Source organism: Cetorhinus maximus, unplaced genomic scaffold (assembly GCF_964194155.1).
Source record: "Cetorhinus maximus unplaced genomic scaffold, sCetMax3.hap1.1 HAP1_SCAFFOLD_372, whole genome shotgun sequence".
Taxonomy (NCBI): domain Eukaryota; kingdom Metazoa; phylum Chordata; class Chondrichthyes; order Lamniformes; family Cetorhinidae; genus Cetorhinus; species Cetorhinus maximus.
This window is the reverse complement of record NW_027596318.1, coordinates 258,930-273,518: the sequence shown is the minus strand read 5'-3', so window position 1 is coordinate 273,518 and position 14,589 is coordinate 258,930. Positions and strand designations below refer to the sequence as shown.

Sequence of the window (14,589 nt, the reverse complement as noted above, 5' to 3'; positions counted from 1 at the left end):
GGAGGCGGTGGGGGGTGCGGTGAGAGGGGGAGGCGGTGGGTACAGCGAGTATGGAGGCGGTGGGGGGTGCGGTGAGAGGGGGAGGCGGTGGGGGGTTTGGTGAGAGGGGGAGGCGGTGGGGGGTGCGGTGAGAGGGGGAGGCGGTGGGGGGTTTGGTGAGAGGGGGAGGCGGTGGGGGGTGCGGTGAGAGGGGGAGGCGGTGGGGGGTGCGGTGAGAGGGGGAGGCGGTGGGGGTGCGGTGAGAGGGGGAGGCGGTGGGGGTTTGGTGAGAGGGGGAGGCGGTGGGGGTGCGGTGAGAGGGGGAGGCGGTGGGGGTGCGGTGAGAGGGGGAGGCGGTGGGGGGTGCGGTGAGAGGGGGAGGCGGTGGGGGGTTTGGTGAGAGGGGGAGGCGGTGGGGGTTGCGGTGAGAGGGGCAGGCGGTGGGGGGTTCGGTGAGAGGGGGAGGCGGTGGGGGTTGCGGTGAGAGGGGCAGGCGGTGGGGGGTTTGGTGAGAGGGGGAGGCGGTGGGCGGTGCGGTGAGGGGTGAGGCGGTGGGGGTGCGGTGAGAGGGGGAGGCGGTGGGGGTTTGGTGAGAGGGGGAGGCGGTGGGGGTGCGGTGAGAGGGGGAGGCGGTGGGGGTTTGGTGAGAGGGGGAGGCGGTGGGGGTGCGGTGAGAGGGGGAGGCGGTGGGGGTGCGGTGAGAGGGGGAGGCGGTGGGGGGTGCGGTGAGAGGGGGAGGCGGTGGGGGGTTTGGTGAGAGGGGGAGGCGGTGGGGGTTGCGGTGAGAGGGGCAGGCGGTGGGGGGTTTGGTGAGAGGGGGAGGCGGTGGGGGTTGCGGTGAGAGGGGCAGGCGGTGGGGGGTTTGGTGAGAGGGGGAGGCGGTGGGCGGTGCGGTGAGGGGTGAGGCGGTGGGGTTTGCACTGAGAGGGGGAGGCGGTGGTGGTTGCGGTGAGGTGGGGAGGCGTTGAGAGGGGGAGGGGGTAGGGGATGCGGTGAGAAGGAGAGGTGCTGGGGGGGGTGCGGTGAGAGGGGGAGGAGGTGGGGGTTGCGGTGAGAGGGGGAGGCGGTTGGGGGTTTGCGGTGAGAGGGGGAGGCGGTTGGGGGTTTGCGGTGAGAGGGGGAGGCGGTTGGGGGTTTGCGATGAGAGGGGGAGGCGGTGAGAGGGGGAGGCGGTGAGAGGGGGAGGCGGTGAGAGGGGGAGGCGGTGAGAGGGGGAGGCGGTGAGAGGGGGAGGCGGTGAGAGGGGGAGGCAGTGAGAGGGGGAGGCGGTGGGGGGTGTGGTGAGAGGGGGAGGCGGTGAGAGGGGGAGGCGGTGAGTGGGGGAGGGAGTGGGGGGTGTGGTGAGAGGGGGAGGCGGTGGGGGTGCGGTGAGAGGGGGAGGCGGTTGGGGGTGCGGTGAGAGGGGGAGGCGGTTGGGGGTTTGGTGAGAGGGGGAGGCGGTGGGGGTTGCGGTGAGAGGGGGAGGCGGTGGGGGGTGCGGTGAGAGGGGGAGGCGGTGGGGGTTGCGGTGAGAGGGGGAGGCGGTGGGGGTTGTGGTGAGAGGAGGAGGCGGTGGGGGGTGCGGTGAGAGGGGGAGGCGGTGGGGGGTGCGGTGAGAGGGGGAGGCGGTGGGCGGTGCGGTGAGAGGGGGAGGCGGTGGGGGGTCCGGTGAGAGGGGGAGGCGGTGGGGGGTCCGGTGAGAGGGGGAGGCGGTGGGGGTGCGGTGAGAGGGGGAGGCGGTGGGGGGTCCGGTGAGAGGGGGAGGCGGTGGGGTGCGGTGAGAGGGGGAGGCGGTGAGAGGGGGAGGCGGTGGGGGTGCGGAGAGGGGGGGAGGCGGTGGGGGTGCGGTGAGAGGGGGAGGCGGTGAGGGTGCGGAGAGAGGGGGAGGCGGTGGGCGGTGCGGTGAGAGGGGGAGGCGGTGGGCGGTGCGGTGAGAGGGGGAGGCGGTGGGGGTTGTGGTGAGAGGAGGAGGCGGTGGGGGTTGTGGTGAGAGGAGGAGGCGTTGAGAGGGGGAGGCGGTGGGGGGTCCGGTGAGAGGTGGAGGCGGTGGGGGTTGTGGTGAGAGGAGGAGGCGGTGAGAGGGGGAGGCGGTGGGGGTGCGGTGAGAGGGGGAGGCGGTGGGGGTTGTGGTGAGAGGAGGAGGCGTTGAGAGGGGGAGGCGGTGGGGGTGCGGTGAGAGGGGGAGGCGGTGGGGGTTGTGGTGAGAGGGGGAGGCGGTGGGGGGTCCGGTGAGAGGTGGAGGCGGTGGGGGGTGCGGTGAGAGGGGGAGGCGGTGGGGGGTCCGGTGAGAGGTGGAGGCGGTGGGGGGTGCGGTGAGAGGGGGAGGCGGTGAGAGGGGGAGGCGGTGGGGGTGCGGTGAGAGGGGGAGGCGGTGGGGGTTGTGGTGAGAGGGGGAGGCGGTGGGGGGTCCGGTGAGAGGGGGAGGCGGTGGGGGTGCGGTGAGAGGGGGAGGCGGTGGGGGGTCCGGTGAGAGGGGGAGGCGGTGGGGGTGCGGTGAGAGGGGGAGGCGGTGAGAGGGGGAGGCGGTGGGGGTGCGGAGAGGGGGGGAGGCGGTGGGGGTGCGGTGAGAGGGGGAGGCGGTGGGGGTGCGGAGAGAGGGGGAGGCGGTGGGCGGTGCGGTGAGAGGGGGAGGCGGTGGGCGGTGCGGTGAGAGGGGGAGGCGGTGGGCGGTGCGGAGAGAGGGGGAGGCGGTGGGCGGTGCGGTGAGAGGGGGAGGCGGTGGGCGGTGCGGTGAGAGGGGGAGGCGGTGGGGGTTGTGGTGAGAGGAGGAGGCGGTGGGGGTTGTGGTGAGAGGAGGAGGCGTTGAGAGGGGGAGGCGGTGGGGGGTCCGGTGAGAGGTGGAGGCGGTGGGGGTTGTGGTGAGAGGAGGAGGCGGTGAGAGGGGGAGGCGGTGGGGGTGCGGTGAGAGGGGGAGGCGGTGGGGGTTGTGGTGAGAGGAGGAGGCGTTGAGAGGGGGAGGCGGTGGGGGTGCGGTGAGAGGGGGAGGCGGTGGGGGTTGTGGTGAGAGGGGGAGGCGGTGGGGGGTCCGGTGAGAGGTGGAGGCGGTGGGGGGTGCGGTGAGAGGGGGAGGCGGTGGGGGGTCCGGTGAGAGGTGGAGGCGGTGGGGGGTGCGGTGAGAGGGGGAGGCGGTGAGAGGGGGAGGCGGTGGGGGTGCGGTGAGAGGGGGAGGCGGTGGGGGTTGTGGTGAGAGGAGGAGGCGTTGAGAGGGGGAGGCGGTGGGGGTGCGGTGAGAGGGGGAGGCGGTGGGGGGTCCGGTGAGAGGTGGAGGCGGTGGGGGGTGCGGTGAGAGGGGGAGGCGGTGGGGGGTCCGGTGAGAGGTGGAGGCGGTGGGGGGTGCGGTGAGAGGGGGAGGCGGTGGGGGGTCCGGTGAGAGGTGGAGGCGGTGGGGGGTGCGGTGAGAGGGGGAGGCGGTGAGAGGGGGAGGCGGTGGGGGTGCGGTGAGAGGGGGAGGCGGTGGGGGTGCGGTGAGAGGGGGAGGCGGTTGGGGGTGCGGTGAGAGGGGGAGGCGGTGGGGGTTGTGGTGAGAGGGGGAGGCGGTGAGAGGGGGAGGCGGTTGGGGGTGCGGTGAGAGGGGGAGGCGGTGGGGGTGCGGTGAGAGGGGGAGGCGGTGGGGGGTGCGGTGAGAGGGGGAGGCGGTGGGGGGTGCGGTGAGAGGGGGAGGCGGTGGGGGTTGGGCTGGGGGGTGATTTTCCTTCGGGCCCAGGCTGTTGGATCCAATCGCGGAGCAGCCGAAATCAGGGACACTCACTGAGGAGGCCATTCGGCCCCTCTCCAGCCTGATCTGTCGTTCAATAACATCACAGCTGATCTGACAGTGACCCCAACTCCGCTTCCCTGCCTCTCACCCCCTCCTCTCCCCTATCCCCCTCCCTCCTCCCCTCCCCTCCTCTCCCCTCCGCTCCCCTCCCCGCCCTCCCTCACCCCAACCCTCCCTTTTCTCCCCCACCCCTTCTCCCCTCCCCTCCCCTCCCTCCCCAGTAACCGTTGACTCCTGCCTGACGCGTCCTTGGATATATTCGCTGACCCGGCCTCCGCTGCTCTCCGGTTGAGGGGGGCGCGGAGGGGGTGTTGAGAATTCCCTAGAACCACGGCCTCCCCCCCACCCACCCACCCACCCCCCCCCGAGGGAAGAAATTCCCTCCTCCGCCACCCCCTCCACCTCGATCTCGATACCATCCCCCACCCCCCCCTCACCCCCCTCACCCACCCACCACCGGGAGGGGGAGAATCCTCTCAACCTCCACCCTCTCCGGGCTCCCCGAGTGCCCTTCCCCCTCCCTCAGGACCTTACCACGTCTCGGTAAGACCCCCTCCCTGTCCTTCTCAACTCCGACGGGTACAGACCCAACCCCTTCCCCTCGCAGGATGAACCCCTTTCAATCCAGGCCCCCTCCCATCCCAGGGATGGGCCTAGTCAGGCTCCTCTCAACCGCCTCCCAGTGCAAACCCCGCCCCCTCCTTCAGCCGGGAGGGCCACAGCCGCACACGGCGCTCCAGCTGTGGTCACGCCGAGGCCCTGCCCGGCTGTGGTGGAACGTCCCCCCCTCCTTTTCCCCTCCCACTCCCCTTCGCAGTGAAGGGGCCCTACACTTCGCAGGCCTCCCCCGGTCACTCCCCGTGCCTGCAGCCCGACCCTTCTTGTGAGTCGTGCGCCAGGACGCCCGGGTCCCTCTGCACCCCTCTCCATTTAAAGGGTCCGCCGCTTTCTCCGTCCTTCCTGACCACCCCTCGCTCGTCCGCATCAAACTCCGTCCGTTGACTTTTCTCGCCCCCCCCTCCTTCTCGTTTAAACCGCCTGTGAAGGGCGGGGGGGGGCGATGGTTGGGGGAGGGGTGGGGGGGGTGGTGGTGGGTGGGGAGGGGTGAGGGTCGAGGGGCTTGGGACGAAGCGGCAGCCTTGGCCGACGGGCGATGCCTCCCGCGGCCGAATGTCAACGCCGAGGCCCCCTGGGCTGCCAGCGCCAGCAAAGTGAGCGGCGACGCCCGCCCTCAGGTTTGAGGAGGGGGTGGGGGGTCAGAGGTGGCCCCTTCAAGGCTTCCCCCACCGCCTTTCCCTTTAAGTTGGAAAGGCAGGCCGCACCGTGACCAGGGCATCGCGAGGACCCCTCAGGGTGAATAGCGACGTGGCGAGGCTGACAGGAAGAGAGTTCACGTCGGACGCTCGGGTCTCAGACTCAAACGTCACGTTGTCAGAGTGGAAAGTGATTCTGCTGACAACTCTTCCTGTTTGCGAAAACCACACAAACAAACTCCTTTTCAGCAGCAACGGCCACAAAAAACATCCTCGTTTCAGCTGGCCCCAGAAAATAATCTTGAAACTTCTGCCACAGAACATGTTGTGCTATTCCACACAAGGACAAAACGGAATGATAAGGTCTGTAAAAGGCCGAGAACGAGGAAACAGGACAGTACGCGCGCGCACACACACAGACACACACACAGACACGGACCCACACACAGACAGACACACAGGCACATACACACAGACAAACACAGGCAGACACACAGGCACAGACACACACACAGACAGACACACAGACACATACACACAGACAGACACACAGACAAACACAGACAGACACACAGGCAGACACACAGACGCACACACAGACAGACACACAGACGCACACATAGACAGACACACAGACACATACACACAGACAGACACACAGACAAACACAGACAGGCAGACACACACACAGATACACACACACACACAAACATACACAGCCACACACAGGCACATACGCACACACACAGACACACACACACACAGACACACACACACACAGACACAAACACATACACAGGCACACACACAAACACATACAGACACACACAGAGACACAAACATATACACACACATATACAGACACAAACACATACAGACACACACACAGAGACACAAACATATACACACACATACACAGGCACACACACAAACACATACAGACACACACACAGAGACACAAACATATACACACACACATACACAGACACAAACACATACACAGGCACACACAAACACATACACACACACACACAGAGACACAAACACATACACACACACACACATACACAGACACAAACACATACAGACACACACAGAGACACAAACACATACAGACACACATACACAGACACACACAGAGAGACACAAATACATACAGACACACACACACAGACACACACATACACACACACATACACAGACACAAACACATACAGACACACACAGAGACACAAACATATACACACACATACACAGACACAAACACATACAGACACACACACACAGACACAAACATATACACACACACATACACAGGCACACACCCAAACACATACAGACACACACACAGAGACACAAACATATATACACACACATACACAGACACAAACACATACAGACACACACAAACACATACAGACACACACACAGAGACACAAACACATACACACACACATACACAGACACAAACACATACAGACACACACAGAGTCACAAACACATACAGACACACATACACAGACACAAACACAGACACACACAGAGAGACACAAATACATACAGACACACACACAGAGACACACACATACACACACACATACACAGACACAAACACATACAGACACACACAGAGTCACAAACACATACACACACACATACACAGACACAAACACAGACACACACAGAGAGACACAAATACATACAGACACACACACAGAGACACACACATACACACACACATACACAGACACAAACACATACAGACACACACAGAGACACAAACATATACACACACATACACAGACACAAACACATACAGACACATACACAGGCACACACAAACATATACACACACACATACACAGGCACACACACAAACACATACAGACACACACATACAGGGACACAAACATAAACACACACACATACACAGACACAAACACATACACAGGCACACACAAACACATACAGACACACACACATACACACACACATACACATACAGACACACACAGAGTCACAAACACATACAGACACACATACACAGACACAAACACAGACACACACACAGAGACACAAACAGATATAAACGGATATAAAACTGGATTTTTTTTTACCTGAAGTGTTGAAGATTTTGTCGCTTTGCCAGCTCTGATTGAAGGTGGAGCATGTGATGAATGAGCCAGTGGACATGGCAGTTCAGAGTGACACAGGACTTTCCCCCAACAGCCCCCACCTCCTCCCACCAACAGACCTCAACCCGTCCGTCTCATGTGATCCAGCCCACAGAGAAACTGCAGAGTTAACAGATATCAGCAGCAACACAGACATAATCACAGCAAATATGTGATGTCAGTCCCTCTCTCACTCTGAAATCCTGAAGCATCTTCGCTCCTCCACGCTTCCTGCACTAGAGGGAGCATCACTAAACTAGGGGGACAATCCCTAAACTAGAGGTAGCGTCGCTAAACCAGGGGGACAATCTCTAAACTAGAGGTAGCGTCGCTAAACTAGGGGGACAATCTCTAAACTAGAGGGAGTGTCATTAAACTAGGGGGAGTGTCATTAAACTAGAGGGAGTGTCATTAAACTAGAGGGAGTGTCATTAAACTAGAGGGAGCGTCGCTAAACTAGAGGGACCGTCTCTAAACTAGAGGGAGTGTCATTAAACTAGGGGGAGTGTCACTAAACTAGGGGGAGTGTCATTAAACTAGAGGGAGTGTCATTAAACTAGAGGGACCGACTCTAAACTAGAGGGAGTGTCATTAAACTAGAGGGAGCGTCACTAAACTATAGGGACCGTCTCTAAACTAGAGGGAATGTCATTAAACTAGAGGGAGTGTCATTAAACTAGAGGGAGTGTCATTAAACTAAAGGGAGTATCATTAAACTAGAGGGACCGTCTCTTAACTAGAGGGTGTGTCATTAAACTACAGGGAGTGTCGCTAAATTCGAGGGACCGTCTCTAAACTAGAGAGACCGTCTCTAAACTAGAGGGTGTGTCAGTAAACTACAGGGACCGTCGCTAAACTCGAGGGACCGTCTCTAAACCAGAGGGAGTGTCATTAAACTAGAGGGAGCATGGCTAAACTAGAGGGACCGTCTCTAAACTAGAGGGACCGTCTCTAAACTAGAGGGACCGTCGCTAAACTAGAGGGACCGTCGCTAAACTAGAGGGACCGTCTCTAAACTAGAGGGAGCGTCGCTAAACTAGAGGGACTGTCTCTAAACTAGAGGGACCGTCGCTAAACTAGAGGGACCGTCGCTAAACTAGAGGGACCGTCTCTAAACTAGAGGGAGCGTCGCTAAACTAGAGGGACCGTCGCTAAACTAGAGGGAGCATCACTAAACTAGAGGGAGCGTCACTAAACTATAGGGACCGTCGCTAAACTAGAGGGACCATCTCTAAACTAGAGGGACCGTCGCTAAACTAGAGGGACCGTCGCTAAACTAGAGGGACCGTCTCTAAACTAGAGGGAGCGTCGCTAAACTAGAGGGACCGTCTCTAAACTAGAGGGACCGTCGCTAAACTAGAGGGACCGTCGCTAAACTAGAGGGACCGTCTCTAAACTAGAGGGAGCGTCGCTAAACTAGAGGGACCGTCGCTAAACTAGAGGGAGCATCACTAAACTAGAGGGACCGTCTCTAAACTAGAGGGAGTGTCATTAAACTAGAGGGACCGTCTCTAAACTAGAGGGAGTGTCATTAAACTAGAGGGAGCGTCGCTAAACTAGAGGGACCGTCGCTAAACTAGAGGGAGTGTCATTAAACTAGAGGGACCGTCTCTAAACTAGAGGGAGTGTCATTAAACTAGAGGGACAATCTCTAAACTAGAGGGAACGTTGCTAAACTAGAGGGAGCGTCACTAAACTAGAGGGACCGTCTCTAAACTAGAGGGAGTGTCATTAAACTAGAGGGATAATCTCTAAACTAGAGGGAGCATCGCTAAACTAGAGGGACCATCTCTAAACTAGAGGGAGTGACATTAAACTAGAGGTAGCGGCGCAAAACTAGAGGGACCATCTCTTGACTAGAGGGTGTGTCAGTAAACTACAGGGAGTGTCGCTAAACTAGAGGGAGCGTTGCTAAACTCGAGGGACCGTCTCTAAACCAGAGGGAGTGTCATTAAACTAGAGGGAGCATCTCTAAACTAGAGGGACCGTCTCTAAACTAGAGGGACCTTCTCTAAACTAGAGGGACCTTCTCTAAACTAGAGAGAGTGTCACTAAACTTGAGGGAGTGTCACTAAACTAGAGGGACCATCTCTAAACTAGAGGGAACGTCACTAAATTAGAGGGAACGTGCTAAACTAGAGGGAGTGTCATTAAACTAGAGGGAGTGTTGCTAAACTAGAGGGACCGTCTCTAAACTAGTGGGAGCGTCACTAAACTAGAGGGATCGTCTCTAAACTAGAGGGAACATCATTAAACTAGAGGGAACGTCGCTAAACTAGAGGGAGCATCGTTAGGCTAGTGGGACCATCCCTAAATGAGAGAGAGCATCTCTAAACTAGAGGGAGCGTAACTAAACTAGCGGGAGCATCGTTAGACTAGAGGTACCATCTCTAAACTAGAGAGAGTGTCGCTAAACTTCGGCCATCTCTAAACTAGAGGGAGCGTCAGTAAACTAGAGGGAGCATTGCTAAACTAGAGGGACCATCTCTAAACTGTAGGGTGTGTCATTAAACAAGACGGGCCATCTCTTAACTGGAGGGAGCATCACTTAACTAGAGGGAGTGTCGTTAAACTGGAAGGACCATTATTAAACTAGAGGGACCATCTCTAAATGAGAGGAAGCATCACTAAACTAGAGGGAGCATTGCTAAATTAGTGGGAGCATCACTAAACTAGAGGACGCATCGGTAAAATAGAGGGAGCATTGCTAAATCAGGGGGACCATCTCTGGGAGTGTCACTAAACTAGAATGAGCATTACTAAAATAGAGGGAGTGTCACTAAGCTAGAGGGAGCATCACTAATCTATCAGGGATGTTACTAAACTAGGGGGAGTGTCACTAAACTAGAGGGAGCATCACTAATCTATCAGGTGTATTACTAAACTAGAGGGAGCGTCACTAACCTAGGGGGAGTGTCATTAAACTAGAGGGAGTGTCACTAAACCAGAGGGAGCATCACTAAACTAGAGGGAGCATCACTAAACTAGAGAGAGCATCACTAAACTACAGGGAGCGTCACTAAACTAGAGGGAGCGTCACTAAACTAGAGGGAGCGTCACTAAACTAGAGGGACCATCTCTAAACTAGAGGGAGCGTCACTAAACTAGAGGGAGCATCACTAAACTAGGGGGAGTGTCACTAAACTAGAGGGAACGTCACTAAACTAGAGGGAGCATCACTAAACTAGAGGGAGCGTCACTAAACTATGAGGGGCATAGATAGGGTAGAGAGGAAGGAACCTTTCCCCTTGGCGGAGGGATCAATATCCAGGGGGCATAGATTTAAGGTAAGGGGCAGGAGGTTTAAAGGGGATGTGAGGAAGAATTTTTTTCACCCAGAGGGTGGTGGGAATCTGGAACTCACTGCCCGAAATGGTGGTAGAGGCAGAAACCCTCATAACATTTTAAGAAGCATTTGGATGTGCACTTGCGATGCCGTGGGTATACAAGGCTATGGGCCCAGCGCTGGAAAATGGGATTAGAATGGTTAGGTGCTCGTTTGACCAGTGCAGACTCGATGGGCCGAAGGGCCTTTTTCTGTGCTGTCGACCCCTGGGACTCCATAAACTCGAGGGAGTGTTACTAGACTAGAGGGAGCGTCCCTAAACTAGAAGGAATGTCACTAAACTAGAGGGAGCATGACTAAAATGGAGGGGGCGTGCAGTGACCTGATACGTAAGACACCTTTAAGACAAGCGTCGTGATGTAAGATCACACGATCTCAACACCCAATAGCAGAGTAGCGCGGGCGGCCGCTCCGACCGAGTCTCGAGTTCGACCCTCAAGAGTGAAGAGGGAGTTTTGAGTTGCGCGTAACTGCTGAGTTCTGCTTGTCAATAAACGGCGCCTGTTGATCCTAATGACAATCTTCCCGGATTTTCTCTGTCTCTGTACCGACCCGGTCACCCCCACCTCCACCCCCGCCAAATGAAATGGGCAACCCCGGACCCTTTAAGCCCCGACAAGCCAGAGGGCGCCGGGTCCAACAGAGCGGCGATGAGAGGGGAAAGGAACCACGAGGGGGTGGGGAGGACAAACGAGGCAGGAAGAGGGATGAACGGAAGGAATCGGAAATACCAGAAACCTCGCACGGCGGCGGTGAGTAAAAAGAAAACGTCTTCGCCGATTGTCAGGGCGCGCCGCGATTTGGAAGTAGTGGAACCTTTCGAACCCAGCCTCGGACGCCCGGTCTCACGGTGTTGAGTGGCCCAGCGTTCCTCTCCCAGGCGACCGACACTCGAGAGGGGCTCGAGCCTTCTGTCCACGTGCGGGTGTAAGACATGGGGACTAATTCGGAATCTGTTGGGGCGCCCGCTGCCCCAGGCTGGGGAGGTTTTGACGGCCTAGCGAAGTCTCGTAGAGAACCATCACCAACCCAAGCCAGTGGGGGCCATCCAATGGCTTAACTTCAACTTGACAGCTAGCTCGGCCGGTGGGGAGACAGTCGCTTGATATGCATAGAGCCTGAAGCAATTCACAGAACATTGCGAGCTCGCTACTCCTATCGCCGAACAGAAGGACATAAGAAATAGGAGCGGGAGGAGGCCATTCGGCCCCTCGAGACTGCTCCCCTATTCAATAAAGTCCGCGGCCGATCTGTTTCGTGCTTCGATTTCCACGCTCCCGTCGAACCCCCCCGATGACCTCTGATTCCCCCTTGCCTGGCAAGAGTCGATCTCCCTCCGCCTTAAAAAGATTCGGCCTCCCCGCCTCCGACGACTTCTGAGGCAGAGAGTTCCAAATTCGCACAACCACAAAGTGCTGGACCCCTGGAGAGGGTTCCAGAGGAGGGTCTACAAGAACGATCCCAGGAATGAAAGGCTTAACATACGAGGAAGGTTTGAGAGACTCTGGGTCTGTACTCGATGGAGTTTAGAAGGATGAGGTGGGGGGGAAATCGGATTGAAACTTACAGAATACCGAAAGGCCTGGGATAGAGTGGGACGTGGGGAAGATGTTTCCATTAGTAGGAGAGACTAGGACCCGAGGGCACAGCCTCAGAGTAAAGGGAAGACCTTTAAGAACAGAGATGAGGAGAAACTTCTTTAGCCAGAGAGTGGTGAATCTATGGAATTCATTGCCACAGAAGTCTGTGGAGGCCAGGTCATTGAGTGTATTTAAGACGGAGATAGATATGTTCTTGGTTGGTAAGGGGATCAAAGGTTACGGGGAAGAAGGCGGGAGAATGGGGTTGAGAAACTCATCAGCCATGATTGAATGGCGGAGCAGACTCGATGGGCCGAATGGCCTAATTTCTGCTCCTGTGTCTTATGGTCTTATGGCCTAACCCTCCGAGAGTAAAAAAATCCCTCCTCATCTCTGTCCTAAAAAGGGCGACCCCTAATTTTAAAACGGTGACCCCCAAGGGAAGAATTGTCCCTCATCGGTAGGGGGGATGTTCAGGGTCGGGCGCGTGCAGGCGTGCCTCCAATCGGCCCCCCCACTCCCACCGATCGGGGACGCACCGCCATTTTACGTTGGCGGGCCAATTAAGGCCCGCCCAGTGTGATGTCTGCCGGGAAGCGCTATGAGCTCCCTGTGCGGGCGGTGGGGGTGTAGGGTGGGGATTCCCTAAGCCGGGAGTGCGCTCTTCCACACATGCGCGCGGACGGGCCCACTCATCTCCCTGAGGCTAAGTGCAGCCTCAGGGAGATTGGCGCCAAGTTCAAAACTGGTCAGCGGGGACAAACATAAAACGTCCCTGTCAATGTCCCCTTCATGTGACACTGTCACGTGAGTTGGGACACGGTCCATCACTGTAACTCAAACCTTTATTCAATTTTGAAAAGCCCTCCTGAAACCTCATCGCGCCCCATGGATGAGGCCTAGCGCTTTCTCTGAAGCCTGCCAGGGCTCCCGGGCCTGCCCGCACAACCTTAAGACCGGACGGGCAGGTCCATTAACCACTTTGGTTAGTTTTCCAATGGCCTCAATTGGCCGTTGACAAGGTCGGCGGGCGCAGAGCTGATTCAGCTCCGAGCTGAACGTTGAAATGAGGGCGGGGTGACCTCGGGAGTTCTGCTCAAAACCCACACCCCCTCCCCCACTTCCCTCACTGGCCGATCTCCAATATCGTGGCCCGAGTTCCGGACTCACCCACGAGGGGAAACATCCTTCCGACGTCCACCTTGTCAAGGCTGTCCAGGATCGGGTAAACTTCAATCAAATCACCCCCCCTCACTCTTTAGTGGAAACAAGGCCATTCTGTCCAACCTTTCCTCAAAAGCCAACCCAGGTCTGCTCACAGGCCGCTTGGTGAAAGGCTTAACATATGAGGAACGTTTGAGGACTCTGGGTCTATACTCGATGGAGTTTAGAAGGATGAGGGTGGGGGGGGATCTGATTGAAACTTACAGAATACTGAAAGGCCTGGGATAGAGTGGGACGTGGGGAAGATGTTTCCATTAGTAGGAGAGACTAGGACCCCGAGGGGCACAGCCTCAGAGTAAAGGGAAGACCTTTGAGAACAGAGATGAGGAGAAACGTCTTTAGCCAGAGAGAGTGGTGAATCTATGGAATTCATTGCCACAGAAGGCTGTGGAGGGCAGATCATTGAGTGTATTTAAGAGCGAGATAGAGAGGTTCTTGATTGGTAAGGGGATCAAAGGTTACGAGGAGAAGGCGGGAGAATGGGGTTGAGGAACTCATCAGCCATGATTGAATGGTGGAGCAGACTCGATGGGCCAAATGGCCTAATTTCTGCTCCTATGTCTTATGGCTCTTATGATTACCCTTGATGGGCTTAGCAGGCAAGAGGGCCAAAGCGCACTGGGGCGCAACTGGCTGAGGGAAATCAGCCACGATTGGGCACAGGGCGCTCCTAAAGAAGAGTGAAAACCCGCCAAAGGAGCCCGCGCAACAACAACCAGCTCCCCCTCCTGCCTCAGCACGTACCTCTGGGGGAAAGCGTGAAAGAGGGACAGGAAGAGTCCCCCCCCACCGAAGTGAAAGAAAGGGCGAGTTGGCAGAGGGGACGCGGCAAACGCTCGGCTTTCCAAGGGGAGGGGGGGGCGGTACTCCAACGCGAAGAAGAGGCGGGAGGAGGGCCGAAGGATGAAGCGAGTGTCGGAAAGCAGAACGCCCCACCCTCCCCCCTTGTCAAAAGGAGATACGGAAGCACCAATAACCACCGCTGACCTCAGCGGCGTAGGGAGGACGCTTTCCTTCACCGACCCGGGAGTCAAGTTGCCAACGTGGGCGCACTCAGACGTTTTGCCCGTGCAGCTAAGAGACAAGGACGATCCCAATCCTCCGGGAATTCCTTTGGTTATTGACCTTAGGAGGGGAATAGACAGAGTGGACAGGGTCAAATTGTTTCCCTTGGTGGAGAATCCTAGAACCAGGGGACGTCGGTTCAAGATGAGTGGCATTGGGGGGGGGGGAAGAACTTTTTTAACGCGGAGGGTAGCGGGTGTCCGGAATTCGCTGCCCAAGTTGGTGGTGGAGG

The 14,589-nt window shown here is 57.8% G+C and overlaps 1 protein-coding gene and 1 long non-coding RNA gene across 2 annotated transcripts in view; one reads left to right on the top strand and one right to left on the bottom strand.

Moving 5' to 3' along the window:
- LOC144673488 (Y+L amino acid transporter 2-like) overlaps positions 1-7,189 on the bottom strand; it is a 58,715-nt gene extending 51,526 nt beyond the window's left edge. The window contains exon 1 of the mRNA XM_078535304.1: positions 7,086-7,189. The gene's annotated coding sequence lies outside the window, so the exon portion shown is untranslated. The remainder of the gene's footprint in view (positions 1-7,085) is intronic.
- Positions 1-14,589, top strand: part of LOC144673490 (uncharacterized) — a 293,819-nt gene that overhangs the window by 37,487 nt on the left and 241,743 nt on the right. The gene's annotated exons all lie outside the window — the stretch shown is intronic.